The following is a 19718-nucleotide window of genomic DNA, read 5'->3' as shown; positions in this document are numbered from 1 at the left end:
TAGGGGTTAATAACTTTATAATAATAGCGGTGCGGTCCGCTCGGCAGATTAGGGGTTAATAAGTGTAGGCAGGTGGAGGCGACGTTGTGGGGGGCAGATTAGGGGTTAATAAATATAATATAGGGGTCGGCGGTGTTAGGGGCAGCAGATTAGGGGTATATAGGGATAATGTAAGTAGCGGCGGTTTACAGAGAAGCAGATTAGGGGTTAAAAATAATATACAGGGGTCAGCGATAGCGGGGGCGGCAGAATAGGGGTTAATAAGTGTAAGGTTAGGGGTGTTTAGACTCGGGGTACATGTTAGGGTGTTAGGTGCAGACGTAGGAAGTTTTTCCCCATAGGAAACAATGGGGCTGCGTTAGGAGCTGAACGCGGCTTTTTTGCAGGTGTTAGTTTTTTTTTCAGCTCAAACAGCCCCATTGTTTCCTATGGGGGAATCGTGCACGAGCACGTTTTTGAGGCTGGCTGCGTCCGTAAGCAACTCTGGTATCGAGAGTTGAAGTTGCGTTAAATATGCTCTACGCTCCTTTTTTGGAGCCTAACGCAGCCATTCTGTGGACTCTCAATACCAGAGTTATTTTAAAGGTGCGGCCAGAAAAAAGCCAGCGTTAGATACGCGGGTCGTTACCGACAAAACTCTAAATCTAGCCGTATGTTTTTAGTTTCTTAGGTTTTGTTTAAAAAAAGTTGTATAAATAAAAAAATAAAAAAAAAATAAAAAAATGAAAAGCCAGTCTGGACCTGATCAAATCCCAGCAATGCTATTAAAGCTCAGTGCGCCGGAAATTGCTAATCCTGTCCCAATCCTAATTAACGAATCCTTGGTGTCTGGATACATACCCAAACTTTGGAAGACTGCAAGAGTAGTGCCTACTTATAAAAGTGGTGAGTTAAATTTGGTAACTAACTATCGCCCAATATCATTGCTCCCAGTATTGTCAAAAATCTTAGAAAAATGCGTCCATACGCAACTATGTGAGTATTACCAACAATCTAACTATCTGACCCCTGTTCAATCAGGTTTTTGCCCAAATAACTCCACTACAACTGCCCTCAACATCCAAACTGGCATGGAACAAGGAGACCTAACTGGAGCTATTTTCCTTGATTTTGCAAAGGCCTTTGACACAGTAGACCATGACATACTACTGCTCAAACTAAAAAAACTCAGATATTGGTGATCGTCCGCTAAGTTGGTTTCATATGTATCGGATTGATCACAGTATGTCTCCATTTCTGACAGCAACTCACTCACTCTCCCAGTCACATGTGGTGTTCCCCAAGGTTCCATTCTCGGCCCCCTACTATTCACATTGTTTATAAATGATCTGACAAATGTCTGCATATCCTCAACTGTACACATGTATGCAGACAACACGGTAATCTATGCAAACAAATCCGATCTGCTGCAGCTTGAGGCAGTGCTCCAAGACCAGTACACAGAGGTAGAAAAGTGGATCTCAAAAAACAAACTCTTCCTAAACACTGACAAAACTATCACAATGATCTTTGGAACAGTACCTAAATTACACAAACTACAAAATCCCCATCTACGCATGAAAACAAAATCAAATTGCACACTGACCACAGTCTACTCTTTCAAATACTTGGGTATGTTGTTAGACCCCAATCTATCTTTTGGCCTCCACATAGAAAAACTTGCATCTAAACTCTATCCAAAACTAGGTGCCCTGTACAGAAACAAATCCTGACTCAGCCCTACAGTAAAGGAAAAGAATGTACAGCAAATGCTGATGCCAATCATGGATTATGGGGATGTAGTATATGCACCTGCATCGCAAACTTACCTAAATAAACTTAATACACTGTATAACTCATTCTGCCACTTTGTGCTACAATGTAACTACAGGACCCACCATTGTGACATGCTAAAAGAACTAAACTGGCTGTCGCTGAACTCCAGGCGTACCCTCCATCTTTCCAGCCTTGTGTTTAAGAGCTTTTCTGGGATGCTCCCACATTACCTAAGCAGAATGCTCTCTCCAGCTGTTCCCACCTCCCATAACCTCCGATCCAGTACCAGCACATTATTTAGTCTGCTTCCAAACAAAAAGAAAGCAGCTCGATCCTCCTTTTCCTACAGAGCACCACAATTTTGGAACAACCTCCCACACTCTTTAAAACCTTCCCCAAGCCTAAAATCCTTTAAGAGATCCCTCTTTGCATATCTGTACCTGTCATGGTTGATGATATATTTCCTTCCTCTTCTATTTTAACTTTTGCATATATTATGTATTAATATTGTTTTTGTATTTATTTCTTTATTTCTTTTTATTTTTTTATTCAGAGAAAATAAAAGTGTTACATGAAATGCAAAAATCGAAAATTGAACATCAAACCATGAGAGATTTAGCACTGGTACACAAAGAGATAAGAGCATCATGACATTATCCCTGTTCTATGAAATTAACTTGAGTTAAAGTGTCTGACCTATACAGAAGACAATGACATATTACGAGCAAAATAATGACAATGATAAGGCAACATATGATTTGGATCAACTATACGCAGCAAGTTAGGATTAATACATGCAAAAATAGTCTATGTTTGGCTGGGCGACTATGTCAAGCTTAGTGGTATCTGGGGTTTTGTTTCCCATACAAAAGTGATGTTGTGAAAAACATCTAGTCTGTTTGTGGTCATGTAGAAGTACAGTTCAAGAGAAATATTTGTGGTTATATGTTGCAGCCAATGTTGAATAGAGGGTATCTTTACTTGTTTCCAAAGTCGTGGAACTAATTGTTTTGTGATATTTAGAATAATGTGGAATAGTTTTCCATGCAATTTCGAAGGAGGTTTAGGAAATATATAAAATAGGAAGATAAGTGGGTCAAGGGGCCAGTTGCAACCAAATAAGAAGTTGATATTGGCTCTAATCTCTTCCCAGTATTCAACAATATTAGGGCATTCCCACCACATGTGATAGAGTGAGCCTACTTGGCCACACTTTCTCCAGCACCTATCCGATGCTTGAGGGAAAATGTGTTTTTAGCCTTAGAGAGATCAGGTACCATTGCATGAGGAGCTTGCTTGTAGTTTGTCTCCAATAGTGTTGGTGAATGTGATGAGCAGGAAATTAATACATAGCTTGAGTTCCAGTCGGTTTGTTGGAGCTGGTAGGGTAAGTAATCTTGCCATCTTTTGGTGTATGAGGGTTGTTTTTGATGTTGTGGTGAAAGTAAAATTTTGTATATCAAGGATATTGGATGTTTAGGTGGATGCAAAGAACTACAGAGGAGTTCAAATGAGGTGCGGCAGCGGGGGGAAAGTTTTTTTTTTAAATATGGTGTTGTAGGAAATGTGTTATTTGGTGATACTGATACCAAGTCAAAGAGGAGTCATTCCCAAAGTCTTGCACTTGGTCAAAAGGCAGAAGACTGACACCATCAGAGATCAGATACACTGGTATAAGTTTGCTGATATCGGTACTGTCTTTTTTTATGTACTTTTTCCCTATCGGAAGGTCTGGATTGTTTAAAATTGGTGTTAAGGGTGAAGGGATATTTGATAAGTTAGTGTAATGTCGTAGAGTCTTATCCCAAGTGTCAAACATGTCTTTAAGAATAGGAAATTGGCTATTTGCTTGTGGTCTGTATTGTGGCGATAGCCAGCAGAGGCTGCCTAATTGAGGAAATTGAATTAAATTGTGCTCAATCGAAATCCACGTTTTAGCTGTAGGATTTCCATAGCAGCACCAATCCAATATTCTAGCTAGGATAGATGCAGTTCTATAAGCTTGGAGGTCTGGAACCCCCAATCCCCCTTATTGTTTAGGTAAATATAAGGTAGCTTTTGCTACTCTTGGTGGTTTGCATTTCCATATATAAGAGTTTAAAACATTTTGGAGCTGGGGGAGATAGGTTTTTGGTAGTGGTATTGGTACGGTTTGGAATACATATAAAATCTTTGGGAGTAGAGTCATTTTAATGGTGCTAATTCTCCCTATCCAGGTAGGTTTGAGGAGCCAGTCCTCAGTCAATGTATGAAACTCTTTGGTGAATTTTTTATAGTTAAGCTTAAAGAGCTGCAAAGGGTCGGGTGATTAGAAGATGCCCAAGTACTTCAATGAGTGATTGGTGATGATTAAAGGGGTAGTTCTAGTTAAGTATGGCACATCTTGTTTGGGCATTTGTATAGGGAGAAGTTCCAATTTATTAAAGTTGATAGAATAATTTGAGAATTTACCATATATATTCATAGTTTGCATGATAAAGGTTAAAGAAGTTATTGGATCTGACAAAAAAAGAAGGATATCATCGGCAAAAAGAACCAAATTGTGTGAATGAAATTCAAAAGGGACACCCTTTATCTGGGGCTGTTGTCTAATATGTAAGGCCAGGACCTCTATTGAGAGAACGAAGAGCAAAGAGGAAAGGGGGAATTCCTGCCGTGTTCCATTTAGAATGGGAAAGGAATCGGAAAGGATTCTATTAACCCTGACTTTAGCCGAGAATTGGGAATATAAAGCAGAGATTTTAGCTAGGAATTCACTTGGGAATCCAAACCTCTGCAGCACAAAGAATAGAAAGGTCCAGTCTAACCTGTTGAAGGCCTTTTCAGCATCCATCGACAGGAGGACTGTTGGAACACGATTTTTAGTAATATGGTGGATTAGGTGAAGGCTTTTAACGGTATTATCCCTTGCTTCTCTACCCAGCACAAATCCTGACTGGTCTTGATGAATAATATGGGGCAGTATGGGGTTTAGTCTATTGGCGAGTATTTTTGAGTACAATTTGAGATCTACATTAAGTAGTGAAATGGGTCTGAAGTGAGCTGGTTGGTCTGGGGATTTCCCTGGCTTTGGGAGGACGCTAATGTGGGCTTCTAACATAGTAGGGGGAAAAAGGGTTACCATAATCTATTTTCTGAAAGAGAGTTAAGAGATGTGGGCCAAGGAGATCGCCAAAATATTATAATAGGCTCCAGAAAAGCCATCTGGGCCTGGGCTTTTGCCGGGAGATAGGGATTTAAGTGCCTCTTTAAGTTTGTTGAATCCTATGGATTTAGTGAGGTTTTCCTTCATTTCTAAAGTTATCTGAGGAATTTGTAGTATGGAAAGATATTTCTTACACTCCCTGGCATGGCCAGTCAAGTCTCGATGGGGGAATAGATTATATAGGTTAGCGTGGAATTTTCTGAATGCAGCTCCTATTGATATTGAGTCTTCTATATGTGTGCCATCTTGTTGAATTAAAGGGACATTATACACTCATTTTTTCTTTGCATAAATGTTTTGTAGATAATCTATTTATATAGCCCATAAAGTTTTTTTTTTAATTAATGTATAGTTTTGCTTATTTTTAAATAACATTGCTCTGATTTTCAGACTCCTAACCAAGCCCCAAAGTTTTATGTGAATACGCTCGACTACCTACTCCAGCTTGCTCCTGTTTGTGTAAAGGGTCTTTTCATATGCAAAAGAAGGGGGAGGGGGGGAGTGTCTTATTTGCCACTTGCAGTGGGCTTTCCAGCTACCTTTTCAACAGAGCCAAAGTGACAGCTTCTAAGTAAGTTTTTAAACAGTTTTATACTGGATTTTTATATCAGTATCTGTGCATCTTATTCTTTATAGTAGTGTCTATTACATGCAGTTATATGAAAATGAGTGTATACTGTCCCTTTAAGTGGTGTATATAGTTAGCATTCTTCCTTTTTTTTAGCGCTCTGGCAAGAAGTTTACCTGGTTTATTGCTTGCTGTATGGAACTTTTGTTTTTTTTAAACAATAGTCTTTTGGGCTTTAATATCTAGCAGTGAGTTCAGCTGTTGTCTACATTGGGTAAAGTTTTGTGATATAGAATCGTCTGCTGAGGTTATTTTGTGTAAATGGTTGAGGTGGAAGATTTGTTTTACTAAGTCTTGCTGATGTTGGCTGGATAGCTTGTTTTTGAGAGCCTTCGTCTTGATTAGCTCACCTCTGATCACACATTTTTGTGCTTCCCATTTCATCTGAATAGATACATCAGGGGTTTGGTTCTCTAGAAAGTAGTCTTGTACACATTTGGTGATTTTACTTTAGTTACGGGATCTAGGAGTAATGTATTGTTAAGTTGAAACCTTTAACATTTTATGTTAAAAAGGATATTAATTGTGAGGTGTTACTAGTCATTATGTGTCTGAAAGAGGGGATAATATTGATTAGACCCTTCCGGCCATGATAAAGTGAATAAAAGAAAGAGTGTGTGTACCATCTCATGTATGTAAGTGTAAACAAAAATAAAAAAACAACAGAACAATATTAACAACAATTGATTAGGATATGTCTTTCTAATAAACACTTTAACATCATCTCTAATATTACATGTTAGGGGGAGGTTAATTAGGGTGATATAGAGTCGTCTAATGAGATTAATAATATATGAGTTGGTAGACTCTGTGGTAAGGCTTGACTACCACATTGTTGTTTTTTAAAGAAGGAGAATATAGAAACACATTGTGATAAGCAATTGCATATAGACACAGAGGTAAAAGTAATTGTTGCATGGGACCTGAATTCTGAGAGGTTCTTTTAGGCAAATACGGCTTAAGTCTATGTCTGCAGGGGTAACACTTCAAATGACCCTGTGACTTGTAGAATATACAAGGTTGTGAATCAGTTGACAGTTTAGGTATCAAGGAGCCTTGGTGATGTATTGTTTTTGTATTTTATTGTACCCTATTGTATCAATGCAATGTTTTGTGGTCCCAGGACATACTTGAAAATGACAGAGATATCAATGTATCCTTCCTGGTAAAATATTTTATAAATAAATAAATATTGGAACTTAGAAAAAGGGAGACCTGGATTCATGCTTTGAAATGCTTGGCTCTAGGGGGTCTCAATAAATATATTGATCTTTTTGTGACAAATACAATGTATATACACAATTTAATGTCTTCCTGTTTTGAAAATTTTAACAAGGTTAAGGGTCATTTATTTTTAAATATATATATATATATATATAAAATCAAAAGTCAGTGGTATAGCACTCTCAAATAAGGTCCGGGGTGCACAGCAAAAGTAGCAAAAAATCCCAGAAAGAAGCAGGCACTCTCCGTTTTCAATTTTAAGTTATTTACTTAGTGACGTTTCGGGGTTTCACCCCCGTCCTCAGACTTACAGCAAAAGTGACTACAAACAGTGGCATACTTATACCCCTCCCCACACCAATTACAAATGCATTTAAACAATAATACAATTATCACAATGCAGTACAAACATCTAAATCTCAATACAATCACCCAAATTTCTCCATTGTGCCTCGGCTTGCAGCTGTGCATACTCGGCGCTTCAATCACGTCATCTCCAAGGAGACGCCACGCTCTACTGGGTCGCACCCCCCCCCCCCGGGGGAAGCCGCCAATCACCTACCGGCGCCAACCGCAGCGTGTACACGTCATCTCAGACGTAGTTTGTAGCTGGAAGCGCAAATGCCGGTGATCGTATCATCAGCACAAAAGAACCTGTGACAAGTTAGAACCTGTAAAAAAGTGAATAAAAACATGTGTGACAATATGTCATCTATAATAAAAGCATCAGCAGCATTGACCCACATAGCCCCTAGCATTAACATCTAACAGGATTTATGCCAGTATACATCTTAATTGTAATTCCTCATTATTTCTCAGTTCAATACATCTAATGCATATACTAATCATAACGGCTAGAATACGTTATAGTCCTATTGGTCTAGATTTATATACATAGACAAAGGGAATGGCTACCAACCCAATGAAAAAACCATTAGAACAACACAAGATAAGGACATGTATAAAGTTAAACACATGTATAAAGTTAAACACATGTATAAAGTTAAACCCAGGAGCAACAGAACATCAAAGCATCCAAACATAATATAGGGATGAATATGGCCCATATAACATCCTATAAAATACTATAAATTACTCAAAAGAAGCACTGCCAGTCTAGCTTCACATTTAGACACTTAGGGGTAAGGGTGTCCAATTCATATGTCCATCTTGATTCTTTCTGTAATAAGATGTTGCCCCTATCACCACCTCTTCTTAGGGCAGGGACATGATCTATTAGTGTATATCTCAGGTCACAGACATTATGCCCACTCTCCAGGAAGTGGCGAGCCACCGGTTGATCCGATTCTCCCTTTTTAATAGCCCTTCTGATGGAACTTTTGTGATTGGCCATCCGTATCCACAGGTTATCATTGGTCTTACCCACGTAGAACAAACTACATGGGCAGTGCAGCAAGTAGACCACATAGCTTGTTGTGCACGTCATCCTGTGCCTATGTGTATACTTTTTCCTACTTCTTGGGTGATGGAAGAATTTACCCGTTATCAACCCGTTGCAGGTGGTACACCCACTACATTTAAAACAACCGGGCTTGACATCCTCTAGCCATGTTCTAGATGCATCACAGTGCACAGGGTCCGTGAGTTGTAAGATATCTTTTAAGGATTTACCTCTCCGGTATCCAACTCTAGGTTCACCCATCCCTTTAAATGGGAGGGTATCCTCCAGGCTTAGTATCCTCCAATTCTTTTTTAGGATAGTACTTAAACCATTCTTGTCTGCTGCGTACGTGGTTACCAGGGTCATTTTTTCTTGCTCTATCACCCGCTGCTCCTGGACTTCACCTGAATTCACCTCACTGATGTGTTTCTCCAGTATTCTCTTATGGTAACCCCTTCTCAGGAAGCGCTCCTTCATTTCATTCGTCTGTATTCCTGCTTGACTTAAGTCAGTATTATTCCTTTTAACTCTCATAAATTGAGACTTTGGCAGGGCTTTCTTAAGCGCTGGTGGATGGCAACTGGTCGCTTCTAACAGCGAATTCCTGTCAGTGGCCTTCCGGAACAGAGTTGTCCCAAGACCCCCATTGGATTTTAAAATCTTCAGGTCCAGAAACTCAATGCCCTCCTGGCTCCAATTCATCTTGAACTTGAGTGTATTGTGTTCAGCATTCAGTTCATTGAACCAGCTGAGTAGATCCTCCTCGTTTCCAGACCAGATCAGTATGAGGTCATCTATAAACCTCTTGAAATAGACGATCTCCTTCCTCTTAAAGCACTCTGTTCCATGATCCTCGAATTCAGCCATGAAAAGATTTGCATAAGATGGGGCCACATTGGACCCCATCGCCGTTCCCATCAGTTGTTGAAAGAATTGCTGTTCAAACCTGAAGTAGTTCTTATTCAGACAGGTCTCTAGAAGGTCAAGGATAAATTCTACTGGTGGTCCTATATACAGGTTTCTCAATAGCTGCTTCCTTATAGCCGCCAATCCCTCATCATGTGGGATCACCGTATACAGACTAGTGACATCCAAGGTCACTAGCCATTCATCTCCTTCCAGTTTGATCTTTACAAGTGACTCAATAACATCCTTAGAGTCTTTAATATAGGTCTTCATACTCTGCACATGATGTTGTAGCAAACTATCAATAAAGACAGCCAGTGGTTGTAGTAGTGAGACCACGGCCGAGACAATCGGCCTCCCTGGTGGTCTCTCCAAACTCTTATGCACCTTGGGGAGTGTGTAGAAGATGGGTATCTTTGGACAATCCTTTGTTAGATAATTCATTGTATCCTGTGTGATGATACCATCCTCCAGGGCTTCCTTCAGGTAATCGTCCACCTCCTTTTTAAATCTAGCAGTTGGATCTCTAGGCAATCTGGATTAAACAGTCTCATCATCCAATTGTGACAGGATTTCCTCCCTATAGTAGGCATAATCAAGCAAAACAATAGCCCCACCCTTGTCAGCCTTCCTAACCACTATAGTTTTATCCGTTGTCAGTGCCTTTAGTGAGTCCCTTTCTGCTTTAGTAAGGTTGAATCTTACCTGTTGCCTTTGTTCTCTAATCGACTCCTGCATTTCCTTTTCCAGTACTTTGCAAAATGTTTGGATGTTAGGATTATTACTCTTAGGGTCAAAGGAGCTCTTTCTTTTAAACTCCACCACCTGTTCAGCCTTACTGGGGCCAAAATGTTCTTTTAATCTCAACAACCTCTGGAACCTTTGTAGGTCAACATGTAGGTCAAAATAGTCAGTAAACCCCATGGGTACAAATGATAGTCCCCTCCTTAAGAGCCTTAAATCGGTTTCTGATAATGTCCTTTGGCTCAAATTAATGACAATATTGTCTTCTTCTATCGATTCTGATGTGGTGGTCTTCCTCTTCTGTTGCCCCCTCCTCGGGTGGGGGCATCCCCTCCGGCGTTTTTTGACCTAGTGGTAACACCCTCTTGGTATTGCATTCCACCCTGCGATCCTCCTTCCATCATGTTTTCAGAGTCTGTCCCTGAGCCTGAGCTGTCCACCGTGGTTAAATTAGCTGGTCTCCTTGCCCTAAATCTTCTGAGCCTGTACTCCTGTATGCGTTGTCTCTCCTCTGGTTTTAGTGTCCACTTATACACCTTTCGTTCACGATAGTCCTCTTGTACTGCCTCAAATTTCCTATTCTTGAATGCAGTAAGTTCTTTCTGGTACTGATTAAGTTGAGTATGTATCTTTGCAGTCCAATCGTCATCACTCATCTGTGTCAATGTTCCACCATTCTCTGTCGTATAGGTTTCAATCTCTATTTTCAACTGGGACATGAGGCTCCTTACCTCCTGTATGACCAGCAACATCAAGTCCAGTGCACATTTGTTTAGAATGTTACACCATCTTTCACAGAAATTAGGTTTGTTCCTCCCTAATGTGGGCACATTCTTCACTCGAAACCCTCTAGGTATGAATCCCTTACGGTAGTATTCTGAAAGGTACTGGCCATGTAATTCCAAATCCTTTTCTCTTTTTTTGAGTTTTAATAAGTGGGAAATTATATGCTCAACCGGTCTATCCGCTGGGCCTGTGGTTAGAGTCTCAAAAAGTATCTCCTGGGCATCCTCCTCTGTGTAATGAAACACTTTAGCCCCTTGGGTAACCCCACCATTAAGTCCTTCAGCACCAGCCTGTATTGGCTGCACCGGTTGAGACATGTTGCAGAAAAACAGTGCTGAGTAGTGTATGGGTATAGTATACCCTTTCTATAACTTTGGGAGCTTAAAACAAACAGTAGTAATCAAAAGTCAGTGGTATAGCACTCTCAAATAAGGTCCGGGGTGCACAGCAAAAGTAGCAAACAATCCAAGAAAGAAGCAGGCACTCTCCGTTTTCAATTTTAAGTTATTTACTTAGTGACGTTTCGGGGTTTCACCCCCGTCCTCAGACTTACAGCAAAAGTGACTACAAACAGTGGCATACTTATACCCCTCCCCACACCAATTACAAATGCATTTAAACAATAATACAATTATCACAATGCAGTACAAACATCTAAATCTCAATACAATCACCCAAATTTCTCCATTGTGCCTTTATACATGTGTTTAACTTTATACATGTGTTTAACTTTATACATGTCCTTATCTTGTGTTGTTCTAATGGTTTTTTCATTGGGTTGGTAGCCATTCCCTTTGTCTATGTATATAAATCTAGACCAATAGGACTATAACGTATTCTAGCCGTTATGATTAGTATATGCATTAGATGTATTGAACTGAGAAATAATGAGGAGTTACAATTAAGATGTATACTGGCATAAATCCTGTTAGCTGTTAATGCTAGGGGCTATGTGGGACAATGTTGCTGATGCTTTTATTATAGATGACATATTGTCACACATGTTTTTATTCACTTTTTTACAGGTTCTAACTTGTCACAGGTTCTTTTGTGCTGATGATACGATCACCGGCATTTGTGCTTCCAGCTACAAACTACGTCTGAGATGACGTGTACACGCTGCGGTTGGCGCCGGTAGGTGATTGGCGGCTTCCCCCGGGGCGGGGGTGCGACCCAGTAGAGCGTGGCGTCTCCTTGGAGATGACGTGATTGAAGCGCCGGGTATGCACAGCTGCAAGCCGAGGCACAATGGAGAAATTTGGGTGATTGTATTGAGATTTAGATGTTTGTACTTCATTGTGATAATTGTATTATTGTTTAAATGCATTTGTAATTGGTGTGGGGAGGGGTATAAGTATGCCACTGTTTGTAGTCACTTTTGCTGTAAGTCTGAGGACGGGGGTGAAACCCCGAAACGTCACTAAGTAAATAACTTAAAATTGAAAACGGAGAGTGCCTGCTTCTTTCTGGGATTGTTTGCTTCTTTTTCTGTGCACCCCGGACCTTATTTGAGAGTGCTATACCACTGACTTTTGGTTACTACTGTTTTTTTTAAGCACCCAAAGTTATAGAAAGGGTATACTATACCCATACACTCAGCACTGTTTTTCTGCAACATGTCTCAACCGGTGCAGCCAATACAGGCTGGTGCTGAAGGACTTAATGGTGGGGTTACCCAAGGGGCTAAAGTGTTTCATTACACAGAGGAGGATGCCCAGGAGATACTTTTTGAGACTCTAACCACAGGCCCAGTGGATAGACCGGTTGAGCATATAATTTCCCACTTATTAAAACTCAAAAAAAGAGAAAAGGATTTGGAATTACATGGCCAGTACCTTTCAGAATACTACCTTAAGGGATTCATACCTAGAGGGTTTCGAGTGAAGAATGTGCCCACATTAGGGAGGAACAAACCTAATTTCTGTGAAAGATGGTGTAACATTCTAAACAAATGTGCACTGGACTTGATGTTGCTGGTCATACAGGAGGTAAGGAGCCTCATGTCCCAATTGAAAATAGAGATTGAAACCTATACGACAGAGAATGGTGGAACATTGACACAGATGAGTGATGACGATTGGACTGCAAAGATACATACTCAACTTAATCAGTACCAGAAGGAACTTACTGCATTCAAGAATAGGAAATTTGAGGCAGTACAAGAGGACTATCGTGAACGAAAGGTGTATAAGTGGACACTAAAACCAGAGGAGAGACAACGCATACGGGAGTACAGGACCAGAAGATTTAGGGCAAGGAGACCAGCTAATTTAACCACGGTGGACAGCTCAGGCTCAGGGACAGACTCTGAGAACATGATGGAAGGAGGATCGCAGGGTGGAATGCAATACCAAGAGGGTGTTACCACTAGGTCAAAAAACGCCGGAGGGGACGCCCCCACCTGAGGAGGTGGCAACAGAAGAGGAAGACCACCACGTCAGAAGTGATAGAAGAAGACAATATTGTCATTAATTTCAGCCAAAGGACATTATCAGAAACCAATTTAAGGCTCTTAAGGAGGGGACTATCATTTGTACCCACGGGGTTTACTGACTATTTTGACCTACATGTTGACCTACAAAGGTTCCAGAGGTTGTTGAGATTAAAAGAACATTTTGGCCACAGTAAGGCTGAACAGGTGGTGGAGTTTAAAAGAAAGAGCTCCTTTGACCCTAAGAGTAATAATCCTAACATCCAAACATTTTGCAAAGTACTGGAAAAGGAAATGCAGGAGTCGATTAGAGAACAAAGGCAACAGGTAAGATTCAACCTTACTAAAGCAGAAAGGGACTCACTAAAGGCACTGACAACGGATAAAACTATAGTGGTTAGGAAGGCTGACAAGGGTGGGGCTATTGTTTTGCTTGATTATGCCAACTATAGGGAGGAAATCCTGTCACAATTGGATGATGAGACTGTTTAATCCAGATTGCCTAGAGATCCAACTGCTAGATTTAAAAAGGAGGTGGACGATTACCTGAAGGAAGCCCTGGAGGATGGTATCATCACACAGGATACAATGAATTATCTAACAAAGGATTGTCCAAAGATACCCATCTTCTACACACTCCCCAAGGTGCATTAGAGTTTGGAGAGACCACCGGGGAGGCCGATTGTCTCGGCCGTGGACTCACTACTACAACCACTGGCTGTCTTTATTGATAGTTTGCTACAACATCATGTGCAGAGTATGAAGACCTATATTAAAGACTCTAAGGATGTTATTGAGTCACTTGTAAAGATCAAACTGGAAGGAGATGAATGGCTAGTGACCTTGGATGTCGCTAGTCTGTATACGGTGATCCCACATGATGAGGGATTGGCGGCTATAAGGAAGCAGCTATTGAGAAACCCGTATATAGGACCACCAGTAGAATTTATCCTTGACCTTCTAGAGACCTGTCTGAAGAAGAACTATTTCAGGTTTGAACAGCAATTCTTTCAACAACTGATGGGAACGGCGATGGGGTCCAATGTGGCCCCATCTTATGCAAATCTTTTCATGGCTGAATTTGAGGATCATGGAACAGAGTGCTTTAAGAGGAAGGAGATCGTCTATTTCAAGAGGTTTATAGATGACCTCATACTGATCTGGTCTGGAAACGAGGAGGATCTACTCAGCTGGTTCAATGAACTGAATGCTGAACACAGTACACTCAAGTTCAAGATGAATTGGAGCCAGGAGGGCATTGAGTTTCTGGACCTGAAGATTTTAAAATCCAATGGGGGTCTTGGGACAACTCTGTTCCGGAAGGCCACTGACAGGAATTCGCTGTTAGAAGCGACCAGTTGCCATCCACCAGCGCTTAAGAAAGCCCTGCCGAAGTCTCAATTTATGAGAGTTAAAAGGAATAATACTGACTTAAGTCAAGCAGGAATACAGACGAATGAAATGAAGGAGCGCTTCCTGAGAAGGGGTTACCATAAGAGAATACTGGAGAAACACATCAGTGAGTTGAATTCAGGTGAAGTCCAGGAGCAGCGGGTGATAGAGCAAGAAAAAATGACCCTGGTAACCACGTACGCGGCAGACAAGAATGGTTTAAGTACTATCCTAAAAAAGAATTGGAGGATACTAAGCCTGGAGGATACCCTCCCATTTAAAGGGATGGGTGAACCTAGAGTTGGATACCGGAGAGTTAAATCCTTAAAAGATATCTTACAACTCACGGACCCTGTGCACTGTTATGCATCTAGAAAATGGCTAGAGGATGTCAAGCCCGGTTGTTTTAAATGTAGTGGGTGTACCACCTGCAACGGGTTGATAACGGGTAAATTCTTCCATCACCCAAGAAGTAGGAAAAAGTATCCACATAGGCACAGGATGACGTGCACAACAAGCTATGTGGTCTACTTGCTGCACTGCCCATGTAGTTTGTTCTACATGGGTAAGACCAATGATAACCTGCGGATACGGATGGCCAATCACAAAAGTTCCATCAGAAGGGCTATTAAAAAGGGAGAATCGGATCAACCGGTGGCTCACCACTTCCTGGAGAGTGGGCATAATGTCTGTGACCTGAGATATACACTAATAGATCATGTCCCTGCCCTTAGAAGAGGTGGTGATAGGGGCAACATCTTATTACAGAAAGAATCAAGATGGACATATGAATTGGACACCCTTACCCCTAAGGGTCTAAATGTGAAGCTAGACTGGCAGTGCTTCTTTTGAGTAATTTATAGTATTTTATAGGATGTTATATGGGCCATATTCATCCCTATATTATGTTTGGATGCTTTGATGTTCTGTTTTCTTGTTTCTCTGAGGTTGCTCCTGGGTTTAACTTTATACATGTGTTTAACTTTATACATGTGTTTAACTTTATACATGTCCTTATCTTGTGTTGTTCTAATGGTTTTTTCATTGGGTTGGTAGCCATTCCCTTTGTCTATGTATATAAATCTAGACCAATAGGACTATAACGTATTCTAGCCGTTATGATTAGTATATGCATTAGATGTATTGAACTGAGAAATAATGAGGAGTTACAATTAAGATGTATACTGGCATAAATCCTGTTAGATGTTAATGCTAGGGGCTATGTGGGTCAATGTTGCTGATGCTTTTATTATAGATGACATATTGTCACACATGTTTTTATTCACTTTTTTACAGGTTCTAACTTGTCACAGGTTCTTTTGTGCTGATGATACGATCACCGGCATTTGCGCATCCAGCTACATACTACGTCTGAGATGACGTGTACACGCTGCGGTTGGCGCCGGTAGGTGATAGGCGGCTTCCCCCGGGGGGGGGGGTGCGACCCAGTAGAGCGTGGCGTCTCCTTGGAGATGACGTGATTGAAGCGCCGGGTATGCACAGCTGCAAGCCGAGGCACAATGGAGAAATTTGGGTGATTGTATTGAGATTTAGATGTTTGTACTGCATTGTGATAATTGTATTATTGTTTAAATGCATTTGTAATTGGTGTGGGGAGGGGTATAAGTATGCCACTGTTTGTAGTCACTTTTGCTGTAAGTCTGAGGACGGGGGTGAAACCCCGAAACGTCACTAAGTAAATAACTTAAAATTGAAAACGGAGAGTGCCTGCTTCTTTCTGGGATTATATATATATATATATATATATATATATATATATATATATATATATATATTTTATGTAATTTATTTATATTTTATTATATTGCATGTTAAAAGTTTATCATACATTTTGTGTATTGACTTTAAAATAATGCAGGTTTTAGACACATACTAACTGACACATACTAACTAATAGTTATATATGGTTTGCAATAGGTTGAAAATGAAATTTAATTTTATTGCAATGCATGCATGAGTATACATACTGTATATACATTTTTAACTGTTGAAGTAAAAGGAGAATGATGGGTGATATACACAATATATATATATATATATATTTTTTTTTTTATTATATTTTCTCCAATTTAACAATGGATAGAACTAGTGAAGGGATTTCTATTAGTAACAATGAAAAGAGCTTAGCTCATTTTTAATAATAATAGAACGATCTCTGCCCTTAAGCTTAGCATTCTCCATAAGGGAAGTAAGAGTTTTTTTTCCCTGAACAAAGATGGAGTTTGGCAATATGACTAATCAGTAGTCAATGACGTTACTAGGAAACAAATAGGAGGCTTAGGGGGGACGTTCCCTACCTCTGATAAAGCGACCAATTGCGTCACGAAACACTTCAGATCACGTGCCCTCACTAGCCTAAGCAAATTTTACTACCTCCAGTCTTCTGGAGTTATTTTATGTGATTTTAATATTGCAGTTAACATATGGATGACCGCTCCTTTATGTATTTGTATACATGTGTTTCAGGAGCATAATAACATTTGTGTTTATGTAAACAAAACTTTTAACGAGTTTGCTAGTTAATATCCCTCATTCCCCTTTATACAACAAACGGAGATGCCATAGAAATCCTTTCTGAGCAAGGTAATAACCTCCCTTCCAAAACGGTTCATCTTCTGTTGGGAAGGAGAGGATTACATTGGAAAAGGAAAAACGTTTTTGGGGTTTGAGAAAAACAAAGCTGCAATCCACAGTGGCTATATGCCACACAGTGGGGCATATGTATCAAGCTCCGAATGGAGCTTGATGTCCTGTGTTTCTGGCGAGCCTGCAGGCTCGCCAGAAACAGCAGTTATGAAGCAGCGGTCACAAAGACCGCTGCTCCATAACCTGTCCCCCTGCTCAGAGCAGGCGGACAGACATCGCCGGAAATCAACCCGATCGAGTACGATCGTGTTGTTTGACACCCCCCTGCTGGCGGCCCAGTGGCCGTGAGTCTGCAGGCGGCGTTGCACCAGCAGCTCCTGTGAGCTGCTGGTGCAATGCTGAATATGGCGAGCGTATTGCTCCCCGTATTCAGCGATGTTTGTCGGACCTGATCCGCACTGTCGGATCAGGTCCAACAGACATTGATAACTAGAGGCCAGTGTCTTATCCATACCTCATAGGAGTTGAGGTTAATGCACGTGAGTGACCATTTGGCTTCTTTGTAATTAACTCTTTTTTCACCTGACATACTACACCAGAGAGGATGTTCCTGTTGTTTGCACCCTTCCCTCTTCTGTTCTATATACTATATATATATATATATATATATATATATATATATATAATTGTAAAGTTTTGACATACGCAAATCTATTTTCATTGTGTAATATCAATTTTGATCATGTGCCAGAGAATAGCTTTCTATAGCTAATGCATATAATAAAGAAAATGCAGCAGCCATCAGTGCTCCTTCATGTCCCTTGGTCTTGATGAGCCTTAAAGGGACATGAAAATCCAAATATTTTCTTTCATTATTCAGATAGACAATACAATTTTTTTTAAAAACTTTCCAATTTTCGTTCTATTATCAAATTTGCTTCACTCTACTGTTATTGTTTGTTGAAGAGATCTAGATAGGTAGCGTGCACATGTCTAGAGCACTACATGACAGGAAATACTGCTGCCATCTAGTGCTCTTAATACATTTTAACACTGTTGCAAAACGTCTGTCATATAATGATGCAGACATCTGCATACTCGGCCCAAGGTACAGCGCTCTTTACTCAATGAGTTGACATTTCCACCTCTAAACAATAGATGTGCTAGTCATTTGACAGTGTTCATTATGCTAGCACACTATTAGAGGTGGAAACATCACCTCATTGAGTAAAGAGCGTTGTGCTGTGGGCGGCCGGTGGCGCTGACTTTAGCAAGGGGCAGTGGCTCAGAAAGGGTTTAGCACACTTTTTTTCAAAGTGATCACTGAAAGTCCACTTTAATTTTAGTGATGGTAAAACCTAGCATTTTTTAAACTCTCAGATTTACCATCACTTTAAGTATATTTTCTTGAACCTAATACATAATAAAATGTAAACTTTTAAAACAAATCAGGAATTAATAACCCCTGTGCTATCAGTGTTGAAAAAAAAAAATACTTTGTAATATTGATTAAATATAAATAAGTTATGAGACTATTGCCCTCATTTATAAATTTGAAGCAGGACAAGGTTCACCCACATTGAGAGCCTCTGATAAAGCATCCACTGAGAAAGCCTGAAACCCCGTCAGAGGGCGAGATAAATCACCCCAATATTTCCTTGTTGTGGGTGACTGCACAAGAGAGCCCTTGCACAATGTTAACTTTTTCCACATAATGCAACATGACAAAAACCAATTGCTGGAGGACACGTTCTGTACTTAAAGGGACATTAAACACTAAATAAATGTTAGCTAGAATGATACTTTCAAAGAAAAGATTAGTCTGAGAATAACATGTAGATGTCGTTTTTAAAGGTTCATTAGCTGTTTAAATATTGACAAAATAAGCTCAAGGTTTTAGTGCCTATAAAACAATGGGAGCTGCCATGTTGTAACTTAGGTTACCTTCTTTGGTGTGGCCAATTAGGAACAGTAATAAATAGGTCACTAAAGTGTGCAACCAATGGCTATGAGGAATATAAAAGTGTTCTGCACTTCCATTCCTAACAGGAATTGAAAAGTTTACAATTTCACAATGGAATTAAAGGAAAAGGGGACAAAATAAATCATGATAGTATATTGCAGATTTTTATTTATATATACAATTTTTCATTTCATATTACCATCTCAAAGTGTTTAATGTCCCTTTAAGAACTTGTCCACCTGCAATCTTGATAAATGTTCCCATATTTGTTAATATTCCAGAGATAAATGTATCTTTCCAAATGACACCTCATATAAAGAGCTTTTTCACACATGTAATTGCTCGTTTTTCATACACATGAAAAGTTAGGCTTTCTGTAACATTTAATAAAACTATTAGACTTGTATTTATGTATTGATTTATGTATTTATTTATTTATTATTAATTAGCTGAGCTAAAGGATAGATTTTTTTGTGCAAAGCTGATTTACTATATTTTAGCATCCATCTTTTTCATTTTCATTTTCAAAAAAAAAAAAAAAAAAGAATCTTGATTAGGAAAGAAAATGTTTCCAGGCAGCTGAATCAGTTATATAATCAACAATATGAACATCTATCAAATATAATTCACATTTAATGAAAATTGTTGTGCAAAACATCTACAGTCACTGGATAA

At 39.8% G+C, this 19718-nt stretch overlaps 1 long non-coding RNA gene across 3 annotated transcripts in view; it reads left to right on the top strand.

The window, feature by feature from the left end:
* Positions 1-19718, top strand: part of LOC128659361 (uncharacterized) — a 165011-nt gene that overhangs the window by 34425 nt on the left and 110868 nt on the right. Inside the window, exon 3 of one of the 3 annotated variants that reach the window (XR_008402345.1) lies at positions 11676-11785. The exons of the other annotated variants lie outside the window; for them this stretch is intronic. This is a non-coding gene — a long non-coding RNA (uncharacterized LOC128659361). Of the gene's footprint in view, positions 1-11675; positions 11786-19718 lie in introns of those variants that run through there. 3 annotated transcript variants of the gene reach the window in all.

Source organism: Bombina bombina, chromosome 5 (genome assembly GCF_027579735.1).
Source record: "Bombina bombina isolate aBomBom1 chromosome 5, aBomBom1.pri, whole genome shotgun sequence".
Lineage (NCBI taxonomy): Eukaryota > Metazoa > Chordata > Amphibia > Anura > Bombinatoridae > Bombina > Bombina bombina.
The sequence above is the reverse complement of the archived record's forward strand: the minus strand, read 5'-3'. Positions and strand labels throughout refer to the sequence as shown.